This window comes from Passer domesticus, chromosome 11 (genome assembly GCF_036417665.1).
Source record: "Passer domesticus isolate bPasDom1 chromosome 11, bPasDom1.hap1, whole genome shotgun sequence".
NCBI classification, from domain to species: Eukaryota; Metazoa; Chordata; class Aves; order Passeriformes; family Passeridae; genus Passer; species Passer domesticus.
In genome coordinates this window covers 22,536,753-22,563,131 of record NC_087484.1, presented here as the reverse complement: position 1 = coordinate 22,563,131, position 26,379 = coordinate 22,536,753, and the positions used below count along the sequence as shown (strand labels likewise).

The 26,379-nt window shown below is 42.7% G+C and overlaps 1 long non-coding RNA gene across 4 annotated transcripts in view; it reads right to left on the bottom strand.

The window, feature by feature from the left end:
• Positions 1-5,486: 5,486 nt before the first annotated feature.
• LOC135309629 (uncharacterized) overlaps positions 5,487-26,379 on the bottom strand; it is a 96,261-nt gene continuing 75,368 nt past the window's right edge. For 2 of the 4 annotated variants that reach the window (XR_010369825.1, XR_010369822.1), the window contains 4 exons: positions 20,155-20,488; positions 18,080-18,227; positions 17,120-17,544; positions 5,487-6,846 (listed from right to left, as the gene is read on the bottom strand). This is a non-coding gene — a long non-coding RNA (uncharacterized LOC135309629). The remainder of the gene's footprint in view (positions 6,847-17,119; positions 17,545-18,079; positions 18,228-20,154; positions 20,489-26,379) is intronic. The other 2 variants (XR_010369823.1, XR_010369824.1) reach the window with 2 other exon arrangements.

Genomic DNA, 26,379 nt, shown 5'->3' with positions numbered 1-26,379 from the left:
TTTCACATTTTTATAAGTTTGGGCCATTTGTGTATTGGGGGTTAATCTTCCAATTACAGCTTCAGGTAATGAAGGCATTTACCCCAAGTCTGCTCCCCCCAACTCACTTTTATTTTACATTTGTTGTGGCCTGAGGCAGTGAGGTGTCATTGATTGCCAGGCCTGGGGAGGAATTGTTGTGTCTGCCCAAAATGGGAAAGCAGCAGCTCACACTGTGTATGGAGTTTAGAGTTATACACTAAAGAACTGCAGGATTACAAATACATGAAAAATATAAAAGCTGAACTCCTAAGGCATCACCAACAGAGCAACCAGGTACCATGTGTTTAAATTAGCACAAGGTTGGGCAGGCATTTCTTGTCTCCTACCCCTCCCTCCTGGTCAGACACCCCACATCCTTTGTCTCTGGAACAAGGGATAAAAGCAAAGACATACACTTGTTTTTGTCTAAATCAAATATGTAGAATGCAATAATTGCCTCTGAATGTGCTGCATGACTGATATCAGCAAACACCTTAATTATTAATTGAATTTCTTTAAACTAACAGTATCAAAGCCTATTACAGCAATTCTTATCACAACTGCAGCACTCCAAGGCTTCAATGTTATTCCTAATTAAACACATGGGTACCTATATGAGAGGGAAATAACACAAGCTTGACTGTTTTAATAGATTTTAGATGTTCCTTAAATTTTACAAGAAGTCATCTCTCTTAAGCATTGGGTTATTTCTCATTAAAAGCAGATTTGGGGTTTTTTTTAATTGGAAACATCAGATATTGCCTTCCCTTAGAAGCATTTTGGCCTAATTTTGATCTCATCTCAAAATGGTGACCAGCATAAAAATCAGAGTGAGAGCAGAATTGTGATCAAATCTGGAGTCAAATAAGCAGATCTTCAAAGGTTTCATACAGCTGATACCTGCATTATTCAGGCCTTTTATCAATTCCAGCTTCTGATGCTCCTTCCCCTTGGTCATGCTTTTTGCACATAACACATCATTATGCTGTGGAGTTAATTGCCACAGGATGTTTGGAGGCCAGGAGCAAACACGGGTCAACAGAGAGATTACTAAATAGATTAACATAAACCAGATTCTTTGGGGAATTCGGCCAGGAGTTCAATGCCATCTCTAAGTCAAGGTCCTTTAACTGCAGGTCACTGGAAAAACCTGCATTTCCTTGTAGTCTGGCTCCTTCCACAGACAAATCCCAGCTCCTTCCTCGTGTGCAAGGACACTGCTTGAGCAGGGACTGTGCTGCACAGCCCTCTGGTGTGACCCCTCACAGCTGCACCACGCTCTTCACCTTTGTGAGGGATCCTACTGCTGCTTCCTTTCACCAGTGTATGGGGCTGGAGGGACAGATGTTCAACAGCTGCACTCTAGAGGGATGATGTGTACATGGTGGGGTGGGAAAACTAACCAGAGGAAGTTATATTAAAAAAAAAAAAAAAGGAAAAAAGAGATCTACACAGTAAGAGTGAAAACAAGTAGTTCAGCTCTTTACTGAAGTCCTAGTGAAAAATAGCTAAATAAAATGGAATAAAGGTCAATTTAAAATAGCCATTCACATGTTGGTGGAAGGCAACATCCAGGCCCAGGGCAAGTATTTCCTCTGAGCAAAACCCCCAAGTATACGCAGCTCAAATGCAGACCTTCCACGATGTGAGGTATTGCACTGGAGTGGAAATTTAAAAAATATCTTTACACCACTGTTTCCAATCCCCTTTGTTTTTGAAAGGAGAGTAAGTCTGTTGTCCATTTGGCTGAAAGGCAAAGACAGCTGGGATTTTGTTCTGCTCCAGATCTCAGCACCATGGCACACAGGACTCTGCCCTGGGGACAGGAGGTTTTGCCAACCAACAAAAATGCCATATATTGGCTTTTACTCCATAGTACCCACTGGGTCTGGAGTAGCTGCTTCATCTGCTCCTCAAAGTTTCATTCACTCTGGCAGCACTGCACAACCTATGGTGTTTGAAAAGGCAAGAAAAGAAAAAATATCTCTTATCAAGGCAGATGCTGCCCAAAAGGTTGGGAGCCTCAACCAGAACAGCTGGCTTAGCATCCTGAATTGGAAAACAACCTCTGCATAAAGAACCTTTAATGAAGTAATCAGGCTCTAAAAGCATTCATGGCACATTCCTCTCTCTTCTCATTCCATTATAAAAGAGAAACACTCATCAATTCACATTTATAAACATAGCTTACAAATGTGACAAGTTTTAGTAAATTCAGCCTATAAGGATAAGGAGCATTTCATGCTTCTTTTGCAATGCACAGTCCTTTGTCACCATGATATTTTCTGAAAAATCCTCTTGGCCTAGGATTTTTCTCCTGAGAAGCTGAGAAGCTTAGAGTGCGTTTTTCTGCTTTGGAATGTGGTTGGACATTGTTTCTCTCTCATGTGAATTGTTTTTACTTAATGACCAGTCACAGTCCAGTTGTGTTGGACTCTGTGTTGGACTCAGTATGAGTCTTCATTATCATTCTTGTTAAGCCTTCTGATGTACCCATTCTGTATTCTTTAGTATAGTTTTAGTATAGCATTATTTTAATATAATCTAATAACATAATATAATAATATTAACCATAATAAATCAGCCTTCTGAGAACATGGAGTCAGATTCATCTCTCCCTCATCCTGGGGACCCTCACAAAGACCTCAGCCCTTCACCTTCACCCCCTCTTGCTTCTCTTTTAGGCCAGCACTGGATTCAGTGTTTGAGGAGCCCTTTAACTGGTGTTCTTCACCAGTCCAGTGAATCCTCAAATCACCAATTACTTGAAGCCAGCAGAACTGTGTCTAATTATTCCAAAGTAGTTGTATGTATTAACCTACATATTAGGATATTCATAAAACGAAAAGGAAACATGGGCTCACCATCATTTCACAAATACTCAGGTGACCACTTGTGAATATCAACAGGAAACACTTCTACTGTTTTCTGTTTTGCATTTTCTTAACTTCATTCTTCATTAGCAGTACACGTTATGTTTTTTAATGACTGCAGTGCTAACAATTAATAAATTCCTCTTTTTAAAAACCATCCTAGGTGACCTATGGATGTCCTCAGCTTTGTATCTAGCCAGCTCAATTGCTGCTCCCAGGTGAGATCCTGCCCCCAGTGTGAAAACAGCCAACACTAGAAATGAGCTTCCCCTAGCCTTTGAACAGAGACATGATGTAAACTTGGGGGGAAAAAAATCTCTAAGTGATGTATACACTGCCATGGGTGGATTTCTTATGTTGGTTTCCATTTGTTTCCAGCATTGCACCATAACAACTGCATTTCCATTTTCAGCTTTCCCATGCAACTGGACTAGAAAGGGCTCTTTGCTGTCATCCTTACAGGTACAGACGCCAGCCTATGCCAGAATTTACTGAAGCATCTTAAGGGAGTGTTCACTCCTCTACACAGTTACTTTGGATCCCTGCAACCTTTTGTTTAAAACAAGAAGTGGCAAAATAGATCAACCAAAATGGTCTTAATATGTGCACACATGACATATACATACATATACAGCCACACAAACACAAGTCCATCATAATCCAAACACATCCACCATGCCAGGCCTGCCAACACACAGAAAAAGCAAATTTTAAGGCTGTGTCTTAATAATCACTCAAATTAAGACAGTGATATAATAATGCAGATCAAGTTTAACTGCAATTCCTTCAGTTATAAGCTAGTGATGGGTGGATTTCAAACACTCAGACATATAAAAATACAGTTCCTGGCCAATGCAGGGGTCTCTTCCCCAGCCCTCAAGTCCTCTCTTTTTTCTCCTCCTCCCATACATACTCTCTCTGGCTTTGTCATCACATCACCTAAACTTTCTTTCATCTTCTTTGTACTATGTTCCCCTTCTGCCACCTCTTGAGAGATGGATAGCTCTCAGCTATATGGAAGGGATGCATATAAAACCCCCTTTTTTAAGGGACTGTGCCAAATTATCCCAAATTACACTACAAGGTTGTGCCTTTTACAATGTTAAAAGAAGCAGACCTGGAGGAACAGCACAGGAATTGACTATCCTTCTCCAGAAGAGAACAGTCCTAGGTCCCTCTGTACTTATCCTGAATCAGAACAGAGAGATTGATGCTGGCCTGGGCTCCCCACCAAAATAAAACCGAAGGTGACCTGCAGAAGAGCTCAGGCTTTGCCTCCACACACTTGGCTCAGTGGTTCTTTTGAAAGCCAGTGGAATATAAATGGGCATGAAATCCCAGAGTGCTTCTGGCAACCCCAGTCACACAGGGTGTTAAGCACTGACCCTAAGGCTGGCCAAATACCTCTGAGGTACAAATTGCTTTCTCACTCAGCTGCTGTCATCTGAAGGTTGAAAAAAGGATGGAGATCTGAAGGACTCCCCTGTGATAAACCCCCTTTCTTCCTCATATTTATTCATCACTGTACCTGACATGAGTAAGTCAAACCTCAAACTGAGGCTGCACACACATGAACATTTTAGCAGACTAAAAAGAACCTTTTGCATGCCTTAATATTTTGTGCTATTTAGAGATGCCAGGTAAACCAGAATTCTCTGTCCTACAAACCATCCAAGCCCACACAGACGCTGCCCCAGTCTTGGAAGGCAGCTGTGTCCTGGCTGCTCTCCTGCTCCACACAAAGCCTACACATGCTGCAGCTCCCTCCACTCACAGACCTCGTACAGGCTCGGGGTTTATCGCACTTTTATGGAAATTCCATTCAGTGCTCAATTTACCCTTATTTAAATGCTAATTTTAGTGAAGTGGTTTAACAAAGCAATTATGAAAAAAAGGCTCTAATCTTCCACCGACTGAGCAGGGAGAAACTCAGAATGTGGTAGACAGATTAACCATGTAAATGCAACATAAGTGATCTGTTTCCTACTTAATGCACTCGGTGATAAGCTATTTGGTTACAAAGGTGACAGTTCAGCCTCTTTTTCTAAATATATAACACCAAAGAATCAACAAAACACTAACACCTCATGCAGGGTGTTGCATATAATAATTATCCTTAGCAATCTCTCTTGTTTTCTGTGCTTAACACTCACTCTTGTTTTGCTTCTTAATGTATGTTTATCCATTTTATTTGGAACTTCTGACTGTAAGATATAATCAGACACTTTAGAAGGCATTTTACTATAATTGTAGTTAGTCGAGTTAAGTGCCACAATTTAAAATGGTTTCATGCTAATTCCACCTCCCCCCTCCCACCAGAGCTGCAACTGCATCTGACAATGCCAAGCAGTTCAAGAGGTCTCCACCTGCTAGAATCAAAATTCACCAGTTCTACCAGCTCTCCAAAGTCTCTTTGGGTAGAAACTAAACATGAAACCTGCAACAAGACATCTCTCAGAGAGAAGTGCAACACGGGAGTTTTTAGGACCAATATCCACTTCCTGCCATTGAAATTTGCAGCATCTGTCTGCTCAGGAGAACAGGTAACATGTGGCTGACAGAATTCTGTGAGATAGTGTCAAATACTCCATCTTTCGCTTCTGAATCTGTGAAATTTTATTTAAGTTGAATACACAAAGGATTCAATGTCACTGTCGATTTATGAGTTTCAAATACCAAATTACATTTTATAAAGTTTAGTCATTGCAGTTCTTTTCCTCCAGAAGCCTGTTACCTCTCTTTGGGAGCTTCCTCTCTGACTTTGTAATTGTTTCATTTTTTCCCAGTGCTTTCCTGGTTTCTCCCATCCCTTCCAGAGTGTGTTGTACAATCTGTAGGGACAGGGTTGGGAGGGAGGAGGAAAAAAAAGCAAAGGCAGCTGCTCACCACAGACAGAATCCAAAGGCTGAAGAAACAGGGAAGAGTCCATGACAAGAAGTAAGGAAAGACTTTTTGCTAAGAAGTTAAGGCATTCACCTTTTGGACTTTTTTTTTTTAAATCTGAAGAGGGTCCATTAGTAACAAAGAAAAGGAAATTATAAGAGAGGATGCGTAATTTTCATGAAATAATCACAAAAGCAAATCAACTGATGGCCGTTTCCAAAGCTCAGTTTAGCCTTTCTTGTGTTTGTTGCTGCCCAGGGCACCATGAGATATCTGCCTCGTGCTGTAGCTGTGCTGCACAGCTGAGTGCTTCTGTAGCATAGAAAAGTGAAATTCTTGAGAAGCCAGGGGAATGACTCCTGGTTAAGCTGAGGCAAGCTCCATGTGTAACTGCAGGAACTGTTTAACACTGGAGGGGCAGTGGTATACAAGGAAAACAGCAGGAGTCAAGGAGATATAAGCCTTTATCCTTAGACAAAATAATAATTCTACACTGACCAGTGTAACCAGGTATCCTGTACTGATGTCAAGTGGCACAGTCAAGAGGGAATAAATAGATTTCCATCACCCAGCCAGTGCAAATAGTACAGCATTTTGAAGGTGGGAAGAATGCATCTTTCCACCTTCTCTAAAATGGTGGGCCTTTGTGGGGCAGCCCTGTTGCAAAATAGACAAGTGAGTGCAGCTCACTGGACTGGGAGGGTAACCCCTGGGTAGGATAGGTGATGCACTGCCACTCCCAGAATACTGGGAAAAACTGAAACTCCATGATCTAGGACAGATCTCTTGCTACCTAGGGGTTTATCTTAAGGGAAAAGATCTGTAATGTGAAGTTCAAAGTCAAAAATATATTCAGTAACTCAAAAATCCATTTTTTCTGGTGTTGATTTTCATAGATTTTAAAGCAATAAAATTGAATTGAGAGCTCCAACTGTAACTTATGTTCACCAGGGTCTTTTTCCTACACAGTTTTCATTAAAATGAGGCTGGTATTTTTTGTTTAAAGAGAACATGACAGTTACAGCTATCCCTCTCTGGGTTTCCATGCATCAGAGATTTCATTCAATATCTTGACTGATATAAAAATGGGCAGGAGATCTTTCTCCTTTTCAGTGCCTTTATTAAAGGTTCAGCTCTGGGTGGGGGCCCGAGGGGTCGCGCACACCGCCACTGCTCCCGGTAGCGACGCAGAGGAGGAGGTGACGCAGTTTTGCTGCACAGCAGAACTGGGGCTTCCGTCCTCACGAGCGTGCCCAGGAAGACAACTGTCTGGCTCGAAGTCTAGGGTCCTCACTTCATCTCTGTTCTGTTGAAATTACAGTGAGTTCTAAAACCTCACTAATTGAATAAGAGTACCTTTTGCCAGCAGAACCATTCACTTAGTTTCTTAAATTTTAGTTTAGTTTGTTGGTTTCAGGGTCTTTAGTTAGATTCTCTTGACTTCCTCTTGATTTGCATATTTCCCAGGGAGGTTTCCTCGGCGCCATTTTAGAGAGCAGTGGAGGCAGCACTTGACGGAGGTAACAAGGGTGGGTGTGAACTGCAGGGACTAACAGGTTCAACCTTGTAACAACAACTTTGCTTATTACAACTTCAAATCAACAGTAACATTAGAAGTTTTACATTTTAACAACAACATAATTAACACGCTTAACTTATTGAAACTTCACATTTAACAGTAACACTTTCAATGGCCTTAACTTATAGGATTGTCCATTACAACTCCCCCCTCTATTCCTTTGATCGGGCTGATGCCCGCATCAATTTGCTGTTTCTTGCTCTTGGAAATAAAATTTCCTGAGTTTTTGATATTTATTATATATCTCTTTTGCCGTCTCGTGGTTTGGCCTCTGGCTTTCCATCAACATTATTTTTGCCTGTTTTTGAGTATTTACTTCAAGACGTCGAATACTTGCCTGTACTGTGGAAGTTAGTATTTTGACTAGACAAGGGAACAGACAAGGTAAAAACACCAAACCGGTTATTGAACAGATGGTTATAAACGCAGCCTTTTTCCACCATGTTCCTTTAAAGGACCAGAACTCATCCCACCAGTTACTATTTATTAGAGGTGTCCATTCCTGATTTCCAACATAGGCCAGTTTGCGGATTTCCTTAGAGATATTTTTTATTACTGTACTTTTATCATCAATCTCCAAGCAGCACTCAGACGAGTTGAATTTTCCACATATTCCTCCTTCATCTGCCAATAAGTAGTCTACTGCCAACCTAATTTGATAAATTACTGTTCTCGTTTGGGACAATTGGTCACTTATATGTTCAAATGCTAGCGCTGTTCGATTTGAAACTTTTTCCAGTACTGCTTGGAGCCTGATTATCCTATTTAACATATAGATAGGGGTACGGTAGCCCCAGGATCCATCCTGAGCCCATGTGGCTGGCCCATATGTTTGAATAATTTCTTCTGGAGTCCATACTTTACTTCTCCATACTTGTGTACCTCCCATGTCAATTACATCTCTTTTCTTTCTATTATCCTTCCGTAAGTCATCATATACCGGGACTCCTAAGTGTGCTCCTGATTTCTTAGGCAATAGGAAAAAGGCTGGTTTAATGACCCCTATGGTGCAACTCCCCATCCAATCTCCAGGTAACCTGGTGTAAGCGGTGTTTCCACAGATCCAGAACAAATATTCTGGGGCTTGCCAGAACTCATCTTCAGTTTCACCTGGCAATTCCCAGAATTTTGATAGTTCCCTAATCCCCCAGAAGGGATTTATTCTTTTTCCTGTACATTTATGGAGCTTATATCCTTCATGATATATACATCCTGTCTCAGTTTTTCCAACAGCCCAATATGTATTGGGTTCCTTTGGGACCCATTTGGAATCTTGTTCCCTTATCATTATATACCTTTTACATGCCATTTTTCCTACAGGGGTGTTGTATCTTTTTCCTATTCTCAGTATACATTCTTCACCTACTACTCTTGATTTTAAATTCCATTTTTCTTTTCCACGGGATGTCAAAGATTCATAATCTAATTTTGTTTGTTTCCATCTTAGAATTTCTAGTGGGCTTAGGCTAATTCCCTCCCATGGCCAAATTTCTGTCATTTGAGTACTTCCGCAAACCCAGCATTCAGTTAAGTTTAACTCTTTGCTTATTTTCTCCACTAGATCTATAAATAAATTTCTCTCTAAGGGAGCATCCGGGATTTCTCTCTCCCTTATCAGCTGTTTTTCCTTTACCAAGTCTTTCAATCCTTCATGTTCAAAACAAAACCAGGATTCTCCTACTGGGCACTCCCCAAGCAGGCGTTGCCTATAAGTGGCTGTATTCCTGGTAGTCCAATATACTTTCCCATCTTCTCGACAGGTAATTAACTGAGAGTGATTAAAACAGCTCGGGTTTATGTTGGTATGGACTCTAAAGAAGGACCTCAGGTCTTCCCCATCATAGATAGGATGATAACATTTGGTGCAAGGGTCATCGTGTCTGCTAAGAGCAGCACTCATCACTAGCACCAGTACCAGTTTCCCCAAGAGTCCGGTAGGGGCCATTTCTCCCCTGTTTGCTCCCTCCGGTCTTGCCTCTTGGATCTAAGGTCTTCTTAGAGGTCTGATAAGAGTCCTTTTACACTAGCTGTTTCACTCTCTAATTACTAATTTTCACTGCCCCCTTTTTAGGAAAGCTCAGTAGGAGAATTTAATTTTCATTAATTTTCCATAGGGAATAATTTTAACTTCTTAACTCTTAGAACACTAACAACATTACAACAAATTTCTGAACTTTTATAGACATAACTCTCTGATTTCACTTTCAGTCTTTGTCAGTCCTCGGGTTTCTCTTAAAAGTTATCTTTAGATCTGTCGGGTTCTGGATTACAGTCCATTCCCGCGAACTGGTAGATGAAGTTCCTTCTACTGGTCCGGTAGATGGATCAAGGGAGTTGGATCCTGCGTTGGGAGGTGTTACCGGCCCTTTAACTCTAGTAATATGTGTCCAACCCTTTTCTTGAGTCAATACCGCCGTGTGAGTGGTCAGCAACACCTGAAAGGGACCTTCAAACTTAGGCATTAGAGGCGTATTGTTCCATGATTTAATTAGTACCCAATCCCCAGGATGAATATCATGAACATTTGTATCATGAGGAGAGGTTTGAGGTATATATCCCTTTTTTCTGAGGTCCTCCAACGTTTTCCCAATTACTCCTAAATACTTCCGTGTGGCTTCTTCTCCATCTAGATAATTTCCAGTACTGTAGGGGGACAATAAGAAGGGAAGCCCAAACATCATCTCATAGGGGGAAACCCCTATGTCTGCTCGAGGTCTTGTTCTAATACGTAATAAGGCTAAGGGCAAGCACTTTAGCCAATTTAATTTGGTCTCAGATATTAACTTTGTCAACACATTTTTAAGTGTTTTATTCATCCTTTCAACTCTGCCCGAGCTCTGGGGATGCCATGGAGTGTGTAGTCTCCATTTCATCCCCAAGGCTTCAATTATTCGTTGTAAGGCCTGAGCAGCAAAGTGAGGCCCTCTATCAGAATCAATCGTGTTTACTAAACCATACCGGGGAATGATTTCTTCCAGGATTATCTTTGCGACCACCTCTGCAGTTTCCTTTTTGGTGGGGAAAGCTTCCACCCAATGGGTGAGGTGATCTACTATTACCAATAGATGCTTATATCCCTGTGCTAGGGGCATTTCAGTGAAATCTATCTGTATATTTTGGAATGGTCTTAGAGCCAATTCTCTTCCACCAGGTTCTATTCTTCTCATTACTTTTTGATTAACTTTTTGACAGATTACACACCCTTTGGTTATTGTCCTAGCTAATTCATACACTCCAATGCATATGTTTTCTCTCAAGAAGTGGTCGCATAGTCCCTGGGTTCCCCAATGTGTTAATTCGTGGATTTCTGTTAATATCTTCCGTGCTAATGCCTGGTTTAGAAACCTCCTCCCATCTTGAGTTAACCATTCACCACGTTCCCCTTGGTGTAATTTCAATTCCTCTATCGCTTTTCGTTCCTTCTCACTAAAGATTGGCCTTACTTCGCCTTCTTGTTGTCTGGCTTTCCTTTCTAGCTTGAAGATCTTAATTGGTTCTCCTATTTCTAAGGCTGCCTCCTTAGCCTTTTGGTCAGCAAGTTTGTTTCCTTTTATCTCAAAATTATCTCCTTTCTGGTGTCCTTTGATGTGCACTATTGCTATTTCTGTTGGCTTTTGTAAAGATTTTAATACTAACTTTATTAGTTCTGTATGTACTAGATTTTTCCCTTTAGAATTTAAATATCCACGCTCTTCCCAGATTTTGCCAAAGGTGTGTACGATGCCAAATGCATATTGCGAGTCAGTATATATAGTGCCGCTATCTTTTTCTAACAGATCTAGTCCCCTTTTTAATGCAAATACTTCGCAGCACTGTGCTGACCAATTCGAAGACAGCTTCCCCTTTTCTACAACTTCCATATTTTTACCATCTATTATCGCATACCCAGAAGCTCTTTTCCCAGAGACTACTCTAGAGGATCCATCTGTGAACAAAACTCTCCCATAAGGTAAGGGTACATCCACAAGATCTTCTCTCACCTTTGTTTGCATGTGTATTAACTCTAGGCAATCATGCTCTAGGTTGTTCACGGGTTCTCCCAAAAGAAATTGGGCAGGATTAAGGCACTTAGAGGTAGCAAGGTCCAGATTCTTAGTATCTATCAGGATGATCTCATATTTTAAAATCCTAGAATCCGTGAGCCACTGTTGGGCCCTTTGGCTAAGAACAGTTCTGAGATCATGCGGTGTATGCACTTTAATTTTTCCTTGTAATGTTAATTTCTGGGCCTCTTCAATCAAGACTGCTGCAGCTGCAATCGCTTGCAGGCAAGTTGGCCACCCCCGGGCTACAGGATCTAGTAATTTGGACAGAAATGCTACAGGTTTTCGTGATCCTCCCCATTCTTGGGTAAGTATCCCATAGGCGATTCCTTCTTCTGCACTTACAAATAGATCAAATTCCTTACTAAGATCGGGCAAACTTAGTACAGGGGCTGAAGATAATTTATTCTTTAGGTCTTGTAATTGCCGGTCATCATCTATTGTCCATTTGATTGGTTCTTGATCTACCAATTTATTATACAAGAATTTTACTCTCTGTGTGTAATTATCTATCCACAATTTACAGTACCCAAATAATCCCAGGAGTTTTCTTACATCTCTCTTAGTTTTTGGAGCTGGGATGGAAAGAATTCCTGTAATTCTTTCAGAACTTAATTTCTTATACCCCCTTCCAATCACATGTCCTAAATAGGTGACTTCCGATTCTACAAATTGCAACTTATCTCGCGATACCTTCAGCCCCTTTTCCCCTAGAAAATTTAATAGTTGTATACTGGCAGTTCTGACTTCGCTTTTCTGTTCCCCAGAGATTAATAGATCATCTACATATTGCAACAATTTTATTTCTCCGTTAGGATGGAATTGATTTAATAGCTCTTCTAGTGCCTGCCCAAACAGGTTAGGGGACTCAGTAAATCCCTGTGGTAAGCGCGTCCACCTTAACTGCATTTTCCGGTTTCTATCTGGATGTTCCCACTCAAATGCAAACCAATCCCGGCAATCCTCTGCCAAGGGACAAGACCAAAAAGCATCCTTCAGGTCTATGATAGTAAACCAAGCATGTTCTCTCGGGATTTGACTTAGCAACGTGTAAGGATTAGGCACTACGGGGTATCTTGCAATAGTCTTCTTATTTACCTCTCTCAGATCTTGGACTAACCTGTATTTTCCTTCGGTCTTTTTAATGGCTAGTATGGGGGTATTATGGGGGGACATGCAGGGTTCGAGGATGCCTTCCTTTAATAGATGTTCAACCACTGGTGCCAGTCCCTTCCTTCCATCTGATGATATGGGGTATTGCTTTACCCGTATGGGAGGAATGTCTTTTTGCATTTCTACCTTTATCGGTGGAATGTTTAAATATCCATATTTTCCCTCTTCAGCCCACACCTCGGGGTGAATCTCCTCTAAGTCCTTTTGAGTTAACCTCATGAGTCTAACGACCATCTTCCCGTTATCTGGTACAATCCCTACTCCCAACAGGACTTGTAAATCTCTTCCCAACAAATTGGTTTCTAGTTTTGGCAAATAGATAATATCTACTGTACATTGTCTCGAATTTCCTTTTATTTCTACATTTTCAACAACTGGTGCTAAAAACGGTTTCCCTTCTGCTCCTAATATTTCACAGATCTTATTTCCAGGAGTCATCCCCATTGGCAGTCTATTAATACTTGATCTATCAGCTCCTGTATCCACAAGGAATTCAAAGTCTTCATCTTGGGGACCCACATTAAAATTTACCAGGGGCTCTTCTTGGTGTCTTATTGGATCCCCTAATAGATAAAGCCCCTGACACCCCTAGTCATCACCCCTCAAAACCCGTTCTAATGCTTCCTGTTCTTGCACAATTGCTTCATCTAGTCGCAATTTCTTGCAATATCTCCTAAAGTGTCCAACCTCCCCGCAATAATAGCAGGTCCTATCACTGGGTACTCCTTCTATCTTCCTTGATCTTTCTCCATCCTTTCTAAATCCTGGCTTTTCCCAATATCGTCCCACCGATGGAGGTGGCTTGTTTTGGTCTATTCCCGGGGACCGTACCGGTGAATTACTATCCGCCCCGATGCTTTCCCGAGCCACAGCTACCATTATTTTAGCTTTTGCCCTGGCCTTCTCCTCTTCCCTTCTTAAGTAAACCTTCAGAGCCTCTTTTAGCAAGTCATTTATACATTTGTCTTGCCAATCCTCAATTTTTTCCAACTTTCTTCTAATGTCGGGCCAAGATTTGGTAACGAACTGCACTTTTAAAAGTACTTGTCCTTCTGGACTATCGGGATCTATATTAGAGTATAGCTGAAAATTCCTCCTCAGTCTAGTAAGCCAACTCGCTGGAGTCTCATCTTTCTCTTGGGTACCCTCAAAAGCCAATTTAGTGTTACTACTACGAGGGACAGACTCCTTTATACCTTTAATTATCAGAGACCTGTAATCTCTCATATTCCTCCTGCCCTCCTCCCGATTTGGATCCCATCCTGGATCTACCAAAGGCATCTTAAGGTCTCCAGGGGGTCCAACTCTATTCTCCTTTTCCCAAATCCTTATTCCCGCTGCTCGGATCATCCTAACCTCCTCAGGACAAAACAAGATATTGAGTATAGAATTGAGTTCTCCCCAGGTGTAAATATTGGGTCCAAGGAACTGGTCCACTTGGTTTGAAATGCCCACTGGGTCTTCTACTAAATTTCCTAACTCCTTCTTGAACCCTCGGACTTCCGAAGCTGTGAGTGGTGCATTTACAAATCCTACCCCTCCTATCATCCCACCCATTGGGACTTCCCTGAGAGGCATCATTTTTTCAGGTTTCGATGTCTTTGACCTAGTGTTACACCAAGGGCCTTCAATACTATGGTCAGTTTGGGTGGTCACCTGGAAAACGGAGTCTTGTTCGTTACTGGACAAAGGGGACGAACTCAGTTTCCAATTGGCGGGTGGTAAAGGAATAGATATGGGTGAGGGGGAAGGAGGTAAATTCATAGTATTAACGTCAGGAGCTATATTTGGGGATAATAATGGAGGATGTACAGAGGGTGGCATACATGTATCATGACTGGGGGAGGATGAAAGAGTAACCATAGGGGAAGATGAGGGCTCAAGTCTAGGGGTAGGAATGTTGGAAGGAGGTGAAGTTAAAGGAGCGGTTGAAGATGAGGGATAGAGTGTAGGAGGGACTAGATTTGCTGCTGGAAGAGTAGGTACCGGATTGGGATCTGGCCCAGAAGCGTTAGGAGGAAGTGGCAGTGGAATCACTGTTGGAGGAACAGGTAGGGGGTCCTGCATAGGGGCATTAGGAGGAGGTGGCAGTGGAATTACTGTTGGGGGAGCAGGTAGGGGGTCCTGCATAGGGGCATTAGGAGGAGGTGGCAGTGGAATTACTGTTGGGGGAGCAGGTATAGAATTGGGGTTTGGGACTGGGTAAATTGGAGGAGGAGGTGGTAGGTGATCTAGGGGATCCCAGGTCTTAGTGACTCTTTGTTCCCCTTCACTTTCCTCCTTATCTTCTTCTTTTTTCCTTAATTTACAGATCTTCACGCTCCCTTCACTCACAACCCCACCTTGCCAACAGGCGGCATATGTTAGTTGTTCTATATCGGGATTCTCCTGAGTTCGCAAAAACTGGTTCAGTTGGGAACACATCCATGGATCATGAGTTCCATACCATGGCCACCTTCCTTGTAATTTCAGCTTTGGCCAAATCTCTGTACAATAATAAATCATTCTAACTTGGTCAAGGGTTTTAGTGGCTTCTTGAGAATCCCAATGGTCTAATAACTGTCCAAGTGGACTATCTAATGGAATACTCTTTATCTTCTTTTTTCCTTTGAAAGGGATCCCTGTTTTACTAACACACTGACCCATCCTTAAATAACTAAACTAAGATCCCAAATGTGCCCCTACCCAAACGGAAATTTACTGACGGGCAACACAAATCTACAAGTAAATCAAGTATTTTTCGTCTTTTTTCAACTGAATAAATAACTTTAACTTAAGTCTTTTTTTCCCCCCCTTTTTATAACTTATACCCTTTCTCAATCACTCTCCCTCTCACTCTCTCTCTCTCTTTTTACCCGGGTAAACTAACTACATTCACACCACCTAAATGTACCCCCGCGCCTTGCCTCTACCCTAGAGACTCTTGAGCACCCTTTTCGACGCAGCCAGGGTCCCTAGTATTAGAATCCCCTCCCTGGGCACCAGGACCTTCCCTTGTCTAGCCACCCGCCAAGCTGGACCTCAAGTCCTAACCCCGGACTAGACTGTCCTGTTCTAATACTGTATCTGCCTTCCTCACTTTTTGAATGGAGGTAGGAAGGTTCCAGGAGACTCCGTGGGGTTACCCGGGGGTATCCCTTCCCAGAATCTGGGATCAACCCAAGCGGGGCCCGACCCCTTTGCCGTCCACCATCCGGCTTGGCTATCCCTCCCCAGCAGAATAGCCTAGGCGAAAGGGATGTGTGCAAGAATGTGTGGTGCCTGTCCTTGCCTTAATCTAAAGACTCCCCACCCCAGTGCTCTTGGGCCGTGGGTTCACGATTTCCTCCCTGAAATCGCGGCAGCACACCACCTACAGTACGTCCGGCCCGGTCCTGGGAAGCAAGGACCCTCGTGGGCACCTGGTACTGGCAGTGCCTGGGGGCACCCTGTGATGCGTGTGACTCACTCAATATCTAGGCACTCCACACGCCCGGACCTACCTAGACTGCAATGGTCTTACCAAGGGAGACCAGGCCCTGATGCGTGCCACTCACACCTAGCTATCTCCTGCACGCCCAGGAGGGGGCCCACACTATCCCCAGGAGACGCCTCACTCAACAGTACCTCTTGCTTCCCCCCGTTCCCGGCCGGCCCCCTCGCGGGAGTCCGGAACCGCGGTACTAGGGGGTCCTCACTCGCTTCGAGGGTCCGAGCTGCCGGCCCTCGTCTCACTCGCACACCAATCGCACGCCTCCTACGCCCGCCGCCGGGATTACTTACTCCTTCGGCGCTCCTTGACGTCGCTGGTCCCAGGCTGATCTCTTGGGTCCGAGTAGCCAGCTGTCCTGGAGGTCCAGGCGGGCGGCCGTCCCGTTCCTGGTGTCCTCTTCAGGCGTGGCTATCCCGGACGAGCCCCCAACTGATATAAAAATGGGCAGGAGATCTTTCTCCTTTTCAGTGCCTTTATTAAAGGATCAGCTCTGGGTGGGGGCCCGAGGGGTCGCGCACACCGCCACTGCTCCCGGTAGCGACGCAGAGGAGGAGGTGACGCAGTTTTGCTGCACAGCAGAACTGGGGCTTCCGTCCTCACGAGCGTGCCCAGGAAGACAACTGTCTGGCTCGAAGTCTAGGGTCCTCACTTCATCTCTGTTCTGTTGAAATTACAGTGAGTTCTAAAACCTCACTAATTGAATAAGAGTACCTTTTGCCAGCAGAACCATTCACTTAGTTTCTTAAATTTTAGTTTAGTTTGTTGGTTTCAGGGTCTTTAGTTAGATTCTCTTGACTTCCTCTTGATTTGCATATTTCCCAGGGAGGTTTCCTCGGCGCCATTTTAGAGAGCAGTGGAGGCAGCACTTGACGGAGGTAACAAGGGTGGGTGTGAACTGCAGGGACTAACAGGTTCAACCTTGTAACAACAACTTTGCTTATTACAACTTCAAATCAACAGTAACATTAGAAGTTTTACATTTTAACAACAACATAATTAACACGCTTAACTTATTGAAACTTCACATTTAACAGTAACACTTTCAATGGCCTTAACTTATAGGATTGTCCATTACATTGACCTTTTATAATCCTGCCCTTGATTGCAATACTAATATCTAAGCATAAGAAGCGGGAAAAGAAGAGCTGAATTAATACACAAGCCATCAAATCATAGAATACAGATCTTACTGAAATGCACAAGCCTTTCAATGAATCAGAACAAAAGTTTGGCCAGAAATATAAGAAAAACCATGCTAAATTTTATCTGAGGGAAATACTGAATCACATGAAATTGAAATTCAATTTTCCATCAAAACATCTTTTTCAGAAAAAAGACTTAATTGTTGTTCAGTTTCTAATATAGTCAGTTTGCATTTGAGTTCTCAGTTCAGATCAGGTGACAGCAATTGTGCAAAACCAAAGCACATGAGCAGTTTTCTTGGGTTGAATGCTCAATTCTTCCAGGTAAACAGCTCAGTTCCTGAAGTCCTGTAACAAACTGAACAAAATTTCACTGACAAACCCTGAATGAGTGCATACACTCCAATGAAATGAGGTTTAATGCTTTGGAGGGTAAATAAAAATAAAAGGTTGTTGAGGTGAGCTCTGGTGGCAGGGACCTGTATAAGGGGAGAGATCTCAGATAAGAAAAACTGAATTCTCAGCACTACAATATTCAGTGGTATTTGAATCAATGGTTACCCACAAAGAGATTGCACACAATACATGGAATAAATTTAAGTTGGAAATCCATAGCCATTTGATTTAAACTAAGTACTTTGGGAGAGTAAAGCAGCCTCCCCTGACAGAATTTGTTTCATTAAGGTTTTCCTAAACTTTACACAGCACAGTAGGCACAGTAATTTTATTTCCAAATGAGTTAAAACAGCTTCTGATCTGGTAGAGTCACTTAATTATGATCAGAAGGGCAAGAAACTAAAATATATGTAAGTTTGCTGGGCAATTCATGTCATTTCAGCATAATTATTCCACCTCAGGGTCAGCTCAAGTTGCTCCCACAAAATCTAACTTACTCTGAAGGGCTATTTGTCATGGATGCTTGATTTTTAATCACCTCATCAGATCAACTGCTGCTCTGCCTGTCCCTGTGATCATTTCAGGCCCCTTCTGCTGAAGTTAGTTGTTAGCCAGCTCCATACCAGCTGTGAGGCTAAAAACTTCCTAAAAAGCAAACACATTTAGCAGTGTTTCAGCTCATGCAGGAGAGTTCTTTCAAGTACTTGCAAAAAAACTCCCACCAAATAATATTAAACAGCAAACACCCGTTTGATGTGCCACCTAAATCCTTTGACACTGAGAGATTTTGGGCCTGAGCTCTGCAGCTGCCAGCTGAGGACAACAATTCTGTTGTATTTTCCTACAGTGCAGGTCATGCATTCCCAGTAAGGCTCCAGGGCCAAGGAAATGCTGCAAGGTAAATTCCCATCCAGTCACACCTCTGGAGTAACCACAGACACCACACAAGGGGCAGACTCATAAAAAAAAAAGCCTTTGAACGAGACTCCTGAAAGTGATTTTGGACATACACCACTGGGCTACACAAGCTTCCAGTGGGAATTGGCTCACTGGGGACTGGACACTGGCACTCTTAGAGCAGTGCCTGCATTCTCAAATGCTTTAAATGGCCATATTTCCAACCCATTTTGAAACAGCAGGGCAGTCAGCAACCTAAACCCCATGGTCCCCTTTAGCCAGCCTGTCAAGACAACCCAAAGCCCAAGGTGAGGGTGCTGCTCATCCTTAGAATTGCCCTGGATGGGCTGGAGTGTCACTGCTGAAACACTGCACTGAGGTACCAAACCTCAGTAATAACATACAGCTCCATTTCAGCTTTCCAGGTAGATCACCAATTTTAATTACAGTATTTGTATTTAAGCTCTTCACACAACAAATAAATTTCAACCTCTCATTATGTGCTGGGCTACCTCTCAAGAGGTTTGGAAAAAGAAAAAAAAACAACCAAAAAAAAAAAGGAAGAAAACATCAGCCAGTTGCCTATGTGTTCCCAGAAACAAGAAAACATCTATCAGGCCTTGGCACAAACAATTCTTATTTCTGTTTTATCTATTTATTTTCCTAAAAGCATCACTGAAACAATTTACAAGATTCATAATCCTCAGGAAAAGCAATTTAAGCCCACATCTGCAGAAAAATATTAATTTATAGAAAACAGTAATCTACCTAAAACCTCCCTAGGAAAACACTTCTGCAAATTCATGTCATAAGACTGTGCCTGAAAAGAACTGAAAAAAGTATTATTCAGTTGTTTGTGCTTTGTAGGTGTAAAACTGCATGTGTAAAAGTCGAACATGGGCAGAAAGCCAGCAGAAAACTTTATTGTAGGAACTGTCCCTCAGAGGCAAATCTCATATAGAAAATCATTCACAGGAAAGAGGAATAAAATACAGCCCCATCCCTCAGGTGCAGCCTGTGCTTTCACACTGCCTTGCCCTTGCAAGCAAAGCACAGCAGAGGAGCCAAACACCAGGATTGTTCAGCAAGCCCAAGAGTTTGGAGCATTGTCACTGATTCTGTTTGCTCCAGGGACAAAAGCTCCATTTGCTTTATTTCCTTTGCCCTGAGCCCCAGGGACAGAGTGCCCAAGGATCAGCACAACCCCACAGTGCTCATGTGTGGCATTCACATTCTCTGAACAGAGAGAGTTTCCTGGAGAAGCACAGAGAGAAGAGAAAACAATTCTTATCTCTACTTGCTGCTCCTGTTGTTTTTGCACATGTGGAATGTGCTATGGAGATGGTTTACCTGAAGTGATTTGTCAATTGGATTCTGCTGAGGATTGTTTTGTTTCCTTGGCTAGTTGGGTCAAAGCTGTGTCCTGGCTGTCTCAGACAGTCATGGGTTGTTATTTAGTATTTTTTGTATGGTATTCTTTGGTATCCCTTTAGTATGTATCTTTTGATTAGTACAGTATCTCTTTAATATAGTACAGTATAATGTCATATAATATAGTTTAATAAAGCAATTGTTCAGCATTCTGAATCGATGGGGTCAGATGCCAATCACTCCCTACATCAGGGGCACCCTGCATTCAATATTCATGCAATCCCAGGGATCCCAAACAACATACCTTCCTTCCTTCCAAGCTCTTTAGCACAGAGAGAACAGCATCCAGCCTACAGGTTGACACATCAGGAACTCTGAAATATTTTCAAATGCCATTGTTGCACCTGGATGTCTGTGGCTCTGTTCCTGTTGTTCAGACACTCCCTGCTGAGCTGAAGGGGGTTTGCTGGTGTCAGCTCAGCCCCCGTGTGCCCTGTGAGCAGCAAACTGAGGCAGCTCCCTCAGCTCCAGTGCTGCATTGCTCTTGGACTCACTTCCATCCTCATACCTCCCCTCAGGAGTACTCCAACCCTCTTCACAAAGATTTTGTAGACTTGTGAAAAACGAGGTTTGCTCTCCTGTAAAAATTTAAGTATAATAAAGGACAATAAGAGAAAAAGACAAAGCAAAGATGTACCAAGGTGCTTGGCATTCAGCCAAGAGCACACCTGCTATTTCAGAGACTCCCTTTAAATACCTGTCCTATTGCATATTCATAAACAATAATGCATATTTAAACTTTTCCCCATACTAGTTTACATGTTCCAAGAACTGTTTAGCATGGCTCCTCCTCTGTTCTACCATTTAGAGCATGCAGATTTCTTGGCTGTGGTTTTAGTGCATTCTTATCACCTCCAGTTTGGGCTTTGGTCCATTTTATTTACAGATGGTGGGTGCTGACAATTGGCATAGCAGTAGCAGGGGTCTCCATCCTGTGTTCATTGGATGTCATCCCAACCAAGCAGGCATTTTAACACAAGCATACTTATATCAGCTATTTCACTACCGTGTCTAAGTTCAATTAACCACAGAAATATAAAAAAAAAATCCCTGTATCTTTATAGCAAAGTTACTTTAACATGATACATATAGCATTTATTTTAATACTTGCAAAAAGCCGATTTTATAATATGTATTTGTAACAAACTGCACTTGGCTTGGAGAAAACCTGAAATTCTCCTTTGGATTTCCACTTTGTTCAGGTGAAAATACACCTGACCAGAGATGTTTCACCCTTGGAGCCCTCTTGTCCCCCTTGGTGCCAGGATCACTCAGTGACTCCTCCTGGGCAGCCAGGGCTCCAGAAGAACACACAACAAAAGCACACATGCATGGTCAAAGGCATCCCACATCCTCCCTCCTCCATCAGCTGTCATCAGCATCCTCCTCCTCTGTATGCTTTTGGATATGATAAAAAAAAAAAATCCACCCTTGGATAATCCTGACCTTAAAGACAGCGGTACTTCCAAAACTTACTTGAGATGGAGACTACTGCATGGCAATGATTTATCTCAGCCCCTCTGCAGAATATTTTCACATCCTTTTTCATTTCAGGTGTTACAAAGACCTTAGTCTGTCTCGGTGGTAGGGAGGAGAATAAATCTGCATGTGCTAAGGGCACAGGGAGCAGGAACAGGCACTTTCCAGGCTGTATTCACTGCTTTCACTCCAGATTCACACATGGAACTCACTTTCCTTAGCAGAACCCCAGGGTTCTTGACATTGCTCCAGAGACAATCACAGGAGCTATTTTAGCTGAATGGGTCTTGCAGGTGTGTGTGCTCTGGAATAATGAGTACAAAGTTATGGTGCAAAAGGGGGACAGGACAAGACCAGATTCTTCAGGTATACTTGCAGTCCTGTTGGGAACATCTTGAATTTTATGTTTTCATTAATAAGATGAAGGGACAGTACTTGCATGCCTGTGTTCTCTTGCCCTTTTCTTTTTTCCTTCTACACTTTGCAACATAACATCAGCAGGGCTGCCAGACGTGCCCATCAGTGAAACAGCAAGACAAATATATGCAAAGAGCTCATGGAAATATTCATGCTAACTTAAGTGAAGAACTGCCATGGAAATAAACCACTTCAGGCCAAAGAATCAAAGCAGCAGTCACTGGCCCCAGCAGTTCTTGTCCTGTGGAAGGGCAGAGCCTCCCTCCAGCCTGATGTCACAGGCAAACACACGGGCCTTACACAGAAAGGTAAAGAGGGCACAGAGGTGCCAGGGAAAAGCACAGGCACCATCCAGCACAAAGTGTTCATTCGGTGCTGTATTTATCATTATTTCTTCCTATTTCAGATTAATGGGTTGTAATTTATCTTGCATGTTTCAGCTGGAACCTGCAGATAGTTTTCAAGTTTTAGCTCTGAAATCACTTTAAAGTGCCAATATGATACAAACATAAAAACAGTCTTTAAATAATCTGTTAATGCTGAATTAGACTTCTTTTGTGGTAAGAGGAAGTTAAATGACATGAATGAAACTACAGCAATTAGGCTATTTAAACCATGGACAGAAAGATGGAAGCTGACAGGATATCAAGGAGCACCCAGGCTTCAATATGAAAGACTCCTGTCCTGCACCCATCACAAAGGCTACTCAGGTTATTTAAAACCATTTCAATGTGGTCTTGTATAAAATAACTCTCTTACAGAAGAAAGAAAAAAACCACACTGCTTTGGGGAGCCTTCTCCCTTTGCAGGCTGTCATTTTCCATACCTTGTAAGGTATTTTCCTTATCAAGGATGCTCATGTCCTCCTCAGATATTTGTCTCTAGAAATCCCTTTAACTGCAAAAGCTTTGCTCAACTAAATTTTCATTTTAGGAAAAAAACAAGTTTTTCTCTTAAAATGTTCCTAAAAAACCTGTTCAGGCATCTAGACCAGGATACCTTTTTGTCATTATAGGAATGATAATTCACTGTTCCCTACTTGTACCTTTGAGCATTTCCTGAAATCCAGCATAAATTCAATCTGCTCACATCTGGATAATTCTACCTAGAGTCTTTAGGGTTCAACAACGTTTTTCTCACTGCTTCCCGAAGAGGATTCTCATACTTCCCATTGTTATAATTACCCATTCACTGGGCAGTAGTAGTGCTGCCCATATTTCCCTTTCTCTGTCCAAAAAGTGCATTGCAGCCACCTCTCTAATTAGATACACATGCTCTGAGCCACCCACCTTCCTTATTAACTTCACCAGTTATGGGCAGCAAGACTCTGCCCATCTCTGTCATTCATAAAGTGGCAACACATTAAACACAGACACAAACAGGAACTATAGCAAATGCCTGCTTTCAGCCATCTTTCATAACATTTAATCTTTAATCTTTTATGTGATCATCTTTTCCATAATTGCATCCATTATAATTATATCCATCCTCCTACCGTCAACCCCTTAAATTGCAGCCTACAACATCTGTGAGGAAAATGACAAGTCTTTCAGGAAAAGGGAATAAGGGAGATTTTCAGGAAGGCTGGAATAGCACAAAGCATGCAGTCAGAATGAATGCACCAACATCCCACTCAGTATTACCAAGTCCCTTAAAGGTGAGGCTTCCTCCCCACCCTGTGTCTCTGGAAAGCTTCCTCTCATACTGTTGATTTTAGGGGCTTGTGTTTCCTCCTGCTTTCTCCCACTTCCCAGCACATCTAGACCTCATGGTCTCTGCCCTTCTCTCAACACCAGAAATCCTTTCAGGGACAGTTTCCTCACCTAAAAATCATTAGCAACCTCTCCGAAACTCAGACTAATCTCCAACTCCAATTAATTGAAACAGGTTCCTGTCCCAGCGCCACTCAAACCTAGATCAGCGTTCTGTGAGAGAGACTTCTTTCAAACCTGGCTTTATTCATCAGGATTTGGCTACAGGATGCTATTTACTCTCTGCCAATGTCTCAAACCCTGTTAAATCAGGGACAGTGGATGCAGCTGCTCTCTCACTGCTTCCACCAGGGAAGAGAAAAAATCATCCATGGAGTCACTGGGCTCCCACCTCCTCTGAAAGGCACCCTTCACCCTTCACCCTCCCAGTGACCCCCAACACTCCTCAAGCCCCTTCCCAGAGCACAGCCCTCAGCCTGTGACACCCAAAACCTCTCTGCTGATTTGCAAAGTTCTGTGCTGCTGTTGAGCTCCCCTACCAGCCTTCTCTCCTGCACAACTCTGCAGCCCGTGCCTTTGCTTGCTCTGCTCACACAAGTGCCATAAATCATCACCCACCACAGGCTGCTCAGATCACTCATAAAGCAGCTACATCACAAAGGCTAATTGGCCCAATTAGCTCTTCTCAGTTGAGACCATTAACTGGAAAATCTTTGCTTGTTCTTATCTGTTTATGATTTTGCAATGAACCAGCACATCTGTTGCACAAAATAGTTTTTTGTCCTTTCTGATACTGTACTCCCAAAGCATCTAGAGCAACATACATTAAAAGAATCTGCAGAATTTTCCCATTTCTGCAGCTTTTCAGGAGCTGCCTCACAGTGAAATTTCACTGAATGGACCTTGTTTATCTTTAAACTGGAAACAGACACCAATTCCTAGCTTGTACTTTATACTAAAATAACTTATTCCATTAGAAAAGAAAAACTGTTCTTTTTTATCTCAGATCTGGGATGTATCATGTGCTCAGCAACATGCCTGAAACTAAACAGAAATGACAATAATTTAACTGTGCAACACACAGTTTTCTTTTTATCTCCAGCCATAGAGATATTTCACTAGAGTCAATATGTGAAAACAACAATGCATGGCCAGAACCATAATTTGTGATCAGAGCTATGGATTATCAGAATAAAGAGCTCAAATGCTTGACTCCACTGATTGAATTCAGTCTCCTCAAATCACATCTGGGCTGCCACAGCACCCTGGTGCTCCTGTTGTGCCTCCCATCCCACCATTGCCATGTGGCTGCAAGGGATATTTGGGCCTTCCATCAGTAATTTCATCCCTGTTCCAACACTCTGGTGCTTCACAGGGGCAAGGCAATGGGAAATGGCACTGCTGTCTGCGGCAAAGTCAAGCACAATAGAGAAGCCCCTTTTATTCTGGTGGGTATTTATGGGTGGTTCAAAGGATGTTCTTAATTTCCCACCCAAGCTTTGTGGGAGACCACCTGAGACAGCCCCTCCCTGAAGGCTTGATGGCACAAGTGCACTTCTGTGCAAGGAATCCAAAGAGACAACAAGGAAAAATGGTTTACACGTGCAGGGTGAGGACACCAAGACTACACCTTGGGTTTGATCCCATCTCTGATGCAAACTTTCTGGTATCTACTGCCAGCAGGCACCATGAACTTCACTTGCTTTAGTGTCTGGTAGCTGCCCAGATCCATCTGAGTGCAAATACAGACAGAGCAAGATCTTCAGCAGCATTCCATATTCAGGGATACTCAGAAGATGCCCAATGCTACAGAAGAAAAGCTGTGGGACCCAGACTGAAACAAAACTGCACAAACACACATCACAAATCAACTCAGGGTCACTAACCAGTCTCCTTCCCAAGCCAGTCTTGTTTACATCCCTGCCTGAGGTGGCCAGGGGCCAGTTGAAGTTCAACAGTCACACAACCAGAAACTTTTTCACCCACCAGGCAAAGTCTCCCTCACCATAAGGTTTGTGATCTGGGCACTGCAACTCCTTGACTTGGGTGGATGTACCTGCCAGACTGGGAGGCAAAGCCTTGACTCAGAACTGCCAGCTCTGCACATTCCACATTTTCAGATAAAACATTGCTAGCTTTCTGCCAGTTGCCACTGATATGGGCAAGGAGTTTTCCCCAAAAGCTAACCAATCTCCTATGTGCCCTCAGTGATCTGTGTGCCCTCTGCCCACATCAAAGAGCACAGGGAGGTCCCTATTGCCCTGCATATAAATGCCAGGGGCACCTCTGAGGCTCAGGCACCAGCACAGGACAAACCCACCTCTCTTCTGGGTGGTACGAACCTGCTGATGAACACTATAGCTTGTGGCGTTCACATTCCTTAAACATGATTCGCTCACCCAGGGTTTTTCTCCTGGGAAGCTGAAAGGCAGCGAGAGAGGCCTCAGAGAAAGAAAAACAATTCTTATCTCATTTGCTTCTCCTGTGTTGTGCTCATGTGGAATGTGGTTGGAGATTGTTTACCCACAGGTGATTGTTCCATTGCATTCTGCTGGGAGTTGTTTTCACTCTTTGGCCAATCAGGGCCAGGCTGTGTCAGGATTCTGGAGAGAGTCACAAGTTTTCATTATTATCTTTTTAGCATTCTGTAAGTATCCTGTCTGTATTCTTTAATATAGTTTAGTATTCTTTAATATAATATAGTATAATAAATAAATAAATTAGCCTTCTGATAAGGTGGAGTCCTCCTCATCACTCTTTCCTTTGTCGGTGGCCCTGCATTTACAATAATAGCTCAGAGACAAGAAAGGCAAAAATAAAGCAAGGAAACTGTTAGAATCCCCTAGCAAACAGAACTAATT